Source organism: Canis aureus, chromosome 26 (genome assembly GCF_053574225.1).
Source record: "Canis aureus isolate CA01 chromosome 26, VMU_Caureus_v.1.0, whole genome shotgun sequence".
Taxonomy (NCBI): domain Eukaryota; kingdom Metazoa; phylum Chordata; class Mammalia; order Carnivora; family Canidae; genus Canis; species Canis aureus.
In genome coordinates, this window is record NC_135636.1 from 40,782,767 (window position 1) to 40,789,485 (window position 6,719).

General features: G+C 56.6%; 1 long non-coding RNA gene across 2 annotated transcripts; it reads right to left on the reverse strand.

Annotated features, from left to right (window-relative positions):
- Positions 1–816: 816 nt before the first annotated feature.
- On the reverse strand, positions 817–4,992 carry LOC144298482 (uncharacterized). 2 transcript variants are annotated; one of them, XR_013365422.1, is made up of 4 exons: positions 4,762–4,992; positions 2,716–2,823; positions 2,264–2,518; positions 817–1,401 (listed from the first exon to the last, which is right to left on the reverse strand). It is a non-coding gene; the product is annotated as an uncharacterized LOC144298482 (long non-coding RNA). The 2 variants fall into 2 exon arrangements; XR_013365421.1 differs by lacking the exon at positions 817–1,401 and having other exon boundaries at positions 1,420–2,518; positions 4,762–4,987.
- Positions 4,993–6,719: the final 1,727 nt, after the last annotated feature.

The following is a 6,719-nucleotide window of genomic DNA, read 5'->3' on the forward strand; positions in this document are numbered from 1 at the left end:
GCAGCCACAAGAGACCCCGAGGGAGGGCACAGGCTGAGGACGGAGGTCCACATGGCAAGAGTGCCCCTTGGTGACATCATGCAGCCCCCCCACCAGCCCCAGACCTGTCCCTCAGGAGTAAGGCCAACCACCACTGGTCAGGCTCCCCAAGCTGGTTTCCAAGGCTGAGGGAGCAGGGCCCTGGCAGGGAGAAGCTTCCACAACTGGCCCCTGGGGACCAAAGTGCTGCACCCGCTCACGGGGGCCTGGTTTCACAGGGGTCCCCAAACTCCCTCGCTCTCTGATGGAGACAGAAGGTAGCCGTCACCCCACATTCGGTGACCACGTTCACAGTTACAAATTCCCAGGTGGGCTGAAGCATTCAGAAATAAATCCAGAGCTTGTGGAACGTCTTCCACACCAACCACCTGATTCCTTCGAGGTTCCCTGGCCATGTGGTGTGTCCCCTCCACGCTCCCTTCCTGGGATGAACACCCCCCTACCCCCTCCCACATCTGCTTCCCCTTCTGGTGTCAACAGAACCTGCCTGTCATTTGAGAACTCACCTTCCTACCTCAATCCATGTGTTGGGGGTGAGCTGACCCCAAACTCCAGGCCCTGCGGGGGAAGGGGCCACACAAGCCACCACTGCCCAGCAGTCGGCTCAGTGACAGGAGGGACCTACGCTGCTTCATCAGTGACTCTGGGGCTCTTGTGCCATCGCGCTCCCATCCCTGGACTTGGACCTGCGCGAGTGCGTGGCTGGAGCTGGAACCGTGGGTGGTTGGAGCTGCGCAGCCCTGACTGCAGCCTGAAGGGGACCCAGTGCCACGGGGACACGGGAGACAGCTGAGCCCAGGGCGTGGCATCCGAGCACCCAGACCCAGCTCTGCCTGAAGACCAAGCACCAGTGCGTGAGCCCATCGATGCCCTCGGCCTGAGCCGCCTGAGTCGGGTCTCAGGTCCCGTCACCAGGACAATCCAGCAGAGGGTTCGGTTGGGGGCAGCAACTTCCCTGGCCCCTTGGAACCTTCCAGCCTGCCCAGAAACGCAGGGAACGTTTACACCTGCTGAGTTATTTCTCACAATCCTCCTGTGTGGGCCTCACCCGCTGCCATACAGGGTCATTTTCTTTGGCTGAATCCACTGAGCTGTCAGGGAACCGTAACCGGGGTTGGTTTTGCTCACTTTCTGCCAGGAGGACACAGTTTGGTCTGTTTGAGAACCCAAATGACATAATTATGCCTCGCACATGCAGAGATGGAAAGTTCTTGCTGCAGAGCAGATCGCTGGCACCTTCATTTCCGAGGGTTTCAAGGCAAACAGCTGCCTGGCTCTCCTTGCTGAGGTCAGACTGTTGTCGCAGCTGCTCCCTGGGTCCCCTTCCTGCCTCCCAGCGTCCAGGTCCCCACGAGCTTTGTCCTCGGAATTACAGGGGCAGTGACAGCCACACAGCCCTATCCCCGGAGCTCCCAGGAGCCAGGCTCTGGGGGCCTCTGCTGAGCGGGGGCCCCTGCCTCCTGGATGGGACAACGTGTCTTGAGGGCCCGGGGACAGTGTGTGCACAGAGGCTTCGAGGGGAAGGACGCCAGTGCCTCCAGAGCTGGACACTAGAACGACTCCCACACCGGGCAGTCTCGGGGCCAGGGCCAGCCAGGGCCTTCCTGACAGCCTCTCTGATCCATCCTCGGAATAAGCTCCGCAGGCGGCCTGGGCCACTGCTGCATTTCATGTCCCCTCTACTTTCCGGGGACCCCGGTGCACCTCCAGGCCCGGGGTTGGGGCCACGTCCTAATGCCCAGAGCTCAGGGGTGCCCCGGCCCCAGGTCCTCCCGCCTTTCAGGAGGTAGTCCCTGGAGCATCTCACTCCTCACCCATTTGAGGGTCTGACATCACCCCCGGCCTGTGATATTGGGTTCCCCGGAGATGATATGTTTCCCTAAACCAAACCCCGGCTTCACCCTACAGGCACTGAGTCCCCACAAGGTCACCCTACACTGCTTTGCTGGTGGCATTTGCTGTTTTCTGAAATTGTCTTGTTTTGCTGATTTATTCGCCTCCTTCTCTCTTGTTTGCCTCCCTGGACAAGACCGTGAGCTCCCCGAGGTCGGGGCCTGCGTCTGCCTCATTCTCTTTTGTTTCCCTGAGGCCAGGACAGTCAGCGGTCGGGGCCTGGAAGGAGCTCGATAGACGTGAAATGAAGGAGGTGAGTGAATGAAGGATCAAGTGCATGAGGGAGGGGGGACCTTTGGGCAAAGCTCCCTATGTGTCATTTCCTCCTTGCCTGGCGCCTCTGTCCCCCTGATGACTTGCTGGATTCAGGACCTTGTCTGTGCGGCCAGTGTCGTCCCAGGAAACCGTCTACGATGATGGAGATGCTCTGCATCTGCACGGCCCAGGGTGGTAACCATCCACGATGGATCATGACAGGGCCCGGGACATGTGGCTGGTGTGACTTCAGAGCACAGCCAGGGAAGGGACAGGGGACCCCCGGGGCTCTTCTGGGTCTCTCAGGCCGCGGGCTGCAGGCTGGTCACTCCTGTGGAGCAGGACAGTGGGTGGTTGGAGGACAGGCTCCCATCCTGGGGCTGTCACCCTGGGGCGGGCGGCAGGGGAGGTCGTGTGGGAGGAGAGAGGAGCGCCTCCACTCCTGAGGACAGAGGAGGTGTGGAGACCAAACACACGACCCGGTACAGAGCCCTGCCCGCCCTCCACACCACCTTCCTCCACCCCTACCTGAAACTCCAAGGAGTTGGGGACCAAGCCTTGCCCCTCTTCTTGTCCTACTCTTCCTGGGGTGTTGTGTTCATCCAGGTGGCCAAGGCACCTGGTCTAAATTCCAGCCTGTGGGAAAGGGGAAAGAAGGAAGGAGAAGACTCTCACCTTAAACCTGGAAGTCAGACTCCCTTGTTCTCTTCCCAACCTGTTGGCCAAAACTTAGTCCCACGCCACCCCAGTCTGAGGAATAGGGGAGAAGCTGCACTCTATCCTAGCAGCCCTGTGTCCCATTGAGGATCTGAAGGCTCTGTCTCTATAAAAGATGGGAGAAGGGACATGGGGAGGCAGCTAGATGTTTCTGTACAGACCCTTGGCGAGATAAATTATCTCACCACAAAGTCACCTAGGCCTTGCCAAGTTCAAGGGAACTAGGACAAATGTTGCCCCGTGGAGGGTCAAGCCACTTCATTGCCTGCTTCCAGCTGGGACCCATGCCTGTGCAGAAGCCAGCACTCCGTCCCCGCTCGGACACACTCTCCCCTTCAGTTGCTGGCTGCGTGACCACAGCAAGATAACTTAGCCTCTCTGTGCCTCAGTTTCCTTATCTATAAAACGGAGATGGTAACAATCACAGGCAGGTATGGTTGTGAGAATTAGGTGAGTTAATTAGCATGAAACATTTAGAGCAGATGCTAGGATGTAGTATTGAAGGCTGTTCATAGGGAGAGAGCCATCGGTATTAATGTTCAGTGTGCACACACACACACAGACATGCACACACCTGGCACACACACTCACTTGCACACACACACCGGGATGCCTTAGCCTGAGCCCTGACCTCTGCCCAGGTGTGCAGCCACTGTGACAGGGCCACTCCCATCCCCTCGGCTCTCAGGTCAGCAGGTCTCCTGTCTCTGCACCTCCCAACAGTCGTACAAGACAAGTGTTGTGGCATCAGCCCACTTCTCAGAGGAGGAAGCCTGCACCCGGACGGGAGGTGTCCCTGCCCCACAGTCAGGGGGCCAGTAAACAGCCTGTGGGACCCGAGCCCAGGACTCCGGACGCCACGCTCAGCCGCTGAGCTGTCCCCCAGTCACTACCAGCCAGTGCTTCTGGGCGAGGTGCTGCAGCAGGTGCAGGGCACACGGGGCTTAGCAGGACAGGTGGGTTCCTGAGGCCTTGGAGCTCACACTCAAGAGGGAAGGCGAGGGAGATGACGCCAAGGAAACATGCCCTCGGGGTCACTTCTGATGGTGGTGAGTGGTACCCAGAAGGGAAAACAGAGGCCTGCTGGGAGAGGCCTGGGTGGAGGGGATGACTGTAAACCGGGGAGTCGGGGGCCCCCTGCGGACGTGACACTGACAGAGCCCTGGAAGGTGAGAAGGGGCAGCTGTGCAAGGAGCTGGGGACAGCCCGGAGGAGGGCCTGGGTCGGGACGAAGGTGACGCATCTGTGGCACAGAAGGCAGGTGGGTGAGTCCAGGGGAAGGGGGCTGAGGGAGGGGGTGGACAGGCCTCCACGTGCCCCCGGGGCCTGTGAAGCTGGGAACATCTCGAGTCCTCAGGCATGTTCTGGAGCAGAGAGAGCTCCGGCCGGGCAGGAAGGGCCTGCGGGGCGGGTGGGGAGGGCGCTGGGGCGTGGGAGGCGAGCCCTGCTGTCCCTGCCTTCTGCCCTCATCGGGCCTCTGCCATCTGGTCGGGGCACCTCCGAATGAGGAGCAGGAAGCGGGATTGTCACGGGGAACACCTGCTTCCAAACGTCCAGACCCGGGCAGCATCCCGTGCCGGGCTTCCCTGCGCCGCGGGGGTGACGCCGACCGGGCTTCCCTCCCTGCGGTTCCTTCTGGCTCTGCCCACGCGACGTCCGCCCGCGAGCCTCCCCCTCTGTCTGTTGGGTTCTTACGCTCTCCAAGCAGAACGTAAAGACAGAACATATGCAGAACGCAGAATTAGAACGCTCAGATTTGTTTGACATCATCCCTACAATTTCCCAAATATCCGTGCACTTAAAGAACTCGGCTGCATAAGGAGCCGCCTTCAGGGAAACCATCTAACCACTACTTACAGGAATGGAAGGCGTTTTAGCCAGTTATTCATTTAGTCCTGCGTGGGCGCATCTGCATGTCCCATTTCGTGGGCGTGCACAGTAACAGGGACACACAGATCCAGGGGCCCCTCCTGCGCTTAGACAACGTGGAGGTTTGCATCACAAAAGCACCAGTGATGTCAGAGGCGCCATGAATCCTAATGAGGGCCCTGGGCCTGGTATCCAGGAGACCTCAACTTGCAACCCAGTCACTGTCCCCCACTGTGAGAACCGGTGGCCCTATTGGAGCCCCTCGCTGAAGGGAACAACATTACATCCAGCCTGACCCGTATTGTGCCACAGCTAATGACCCAGTGAACCTCTGGAGAGTTTGCTGTTTCTTGGCGTCCTGGGAACCGCTGCTGTTTACTCCACTCGGGACAAACCTTTATTAACGTGCAATAATGTGCTCGGGTGTTTGCAGCTCTGGGCCAAGGGTTTCCGTAGACAGGGGCTGGTGGGCCAGGACCCTGCTGGAGCTGCTGCATGCAAATGAGGCCCTTTCTTTACCCTCTCCTCGCCCTGATTTGCATGACTAAGCGTTTCTCCCCTTTTTTCCCCCTAAATGTGTGTTTGTTGATTATCGATCTGTCTCCTACGGAGGGACAAATTATTTACCCACCAGGCAATGACCTAAATTTGACAGAAGCTTCAGCTGTGTCTGCCGTGAACTTGGAGCCAAACAGCCGCACTTGTGCTGGTAGAAATAATTCCAGGAGAATTGACACGGGCCGGGAGATGTAAGGATCAAAATTATGCTGGTCTCCAGCAGACCCATGAAGGGGGATCTTGGCAAAGGAAGCCTTGATGTTTAAGAAGGAGAGAAAAGATCCTCTTTTGTGGTCAAAATCTGGCTCGAATTAACAAAAAACTCAGAAGTGTCTCTCAATGAGGCTTCAGGTTCCCTGGGGAAAGAGGAGACGTCGCTAATTCTGTTCAGACTTGTGTTTCTCAACTCTATCAGACCTGGTGCCCCCCCTTTTTTTTAACAAATTTTTTATAATTTCCACTTGGGTATCTTGAAATAATATTCACAGATGATATAAGTCACTTAAATATCTTTTAAAATTCAATTTAATGGTTTAACTACAATATAAAGAGAAATATAAGACAAATAATGTATGTACAGTCATTTGCAATAAAACAATGCATACCTCAATGTGCAAGTGGTCTGGCAGTGACGACGCTCTGAACTGGTTAAGCTGTAACTGCAGGCTGGTATAAAGGGTGTTGAGTTGGGCTTTCAAATGCCACTGAACACATTGGTGCCCAAGACCTGAAGGTTCCAGGAGGTGAACCAGCACTCGCAGATTTTCCGAACAAAGCAAAAAACAAGCTACCCTTGATTTACATCGCAGTTGACATCCCAGGAAACTCAGTGAGTATGAAAACACTGCAAAAACCATTACTACTATGATTTCCACATAAAATGGATCTTCTCTTTGAGCCTCAGATCACTGTGAAGAAGGTTCACTGACATGAATCTCCATTGGGACATTTGAAACTGATGCAGGACTCAAAACAGTTCTGTGAGATGTGGGACTGTCGGACTGTCCTGGGTGCTGTGGGGATCTGGGACCCCCAGCTCCCACCCACTGAACATCCATCCCATCACTGTGCCACCGAAGTCACCTCTTAAGTGCCAGCACCCTGTTGCTGAGCACTGCCCCACAGGTCAGCACATGCATATCACAGAGGATAATGCCTTCTCTTATTCACACCTGAAGTTCCTCTTGTCTGTGGCCTTTCCCGGCTAGCTGTCCACCCTGTCCAGAAGGAAGCAGGCAGCCCAAGGACCCCACTGCCTCATGCCTACCCTGCCTCTCCCACAGCCCAAGCAAAGCACAGTAGAGTCCTCAAACTGGGTCCCTCTTGGTCCTTGAAGACTCTGGTAGCTCCATTCCCAGCTCCCAGGGGCCTGAAAACCTCCCTCCTGA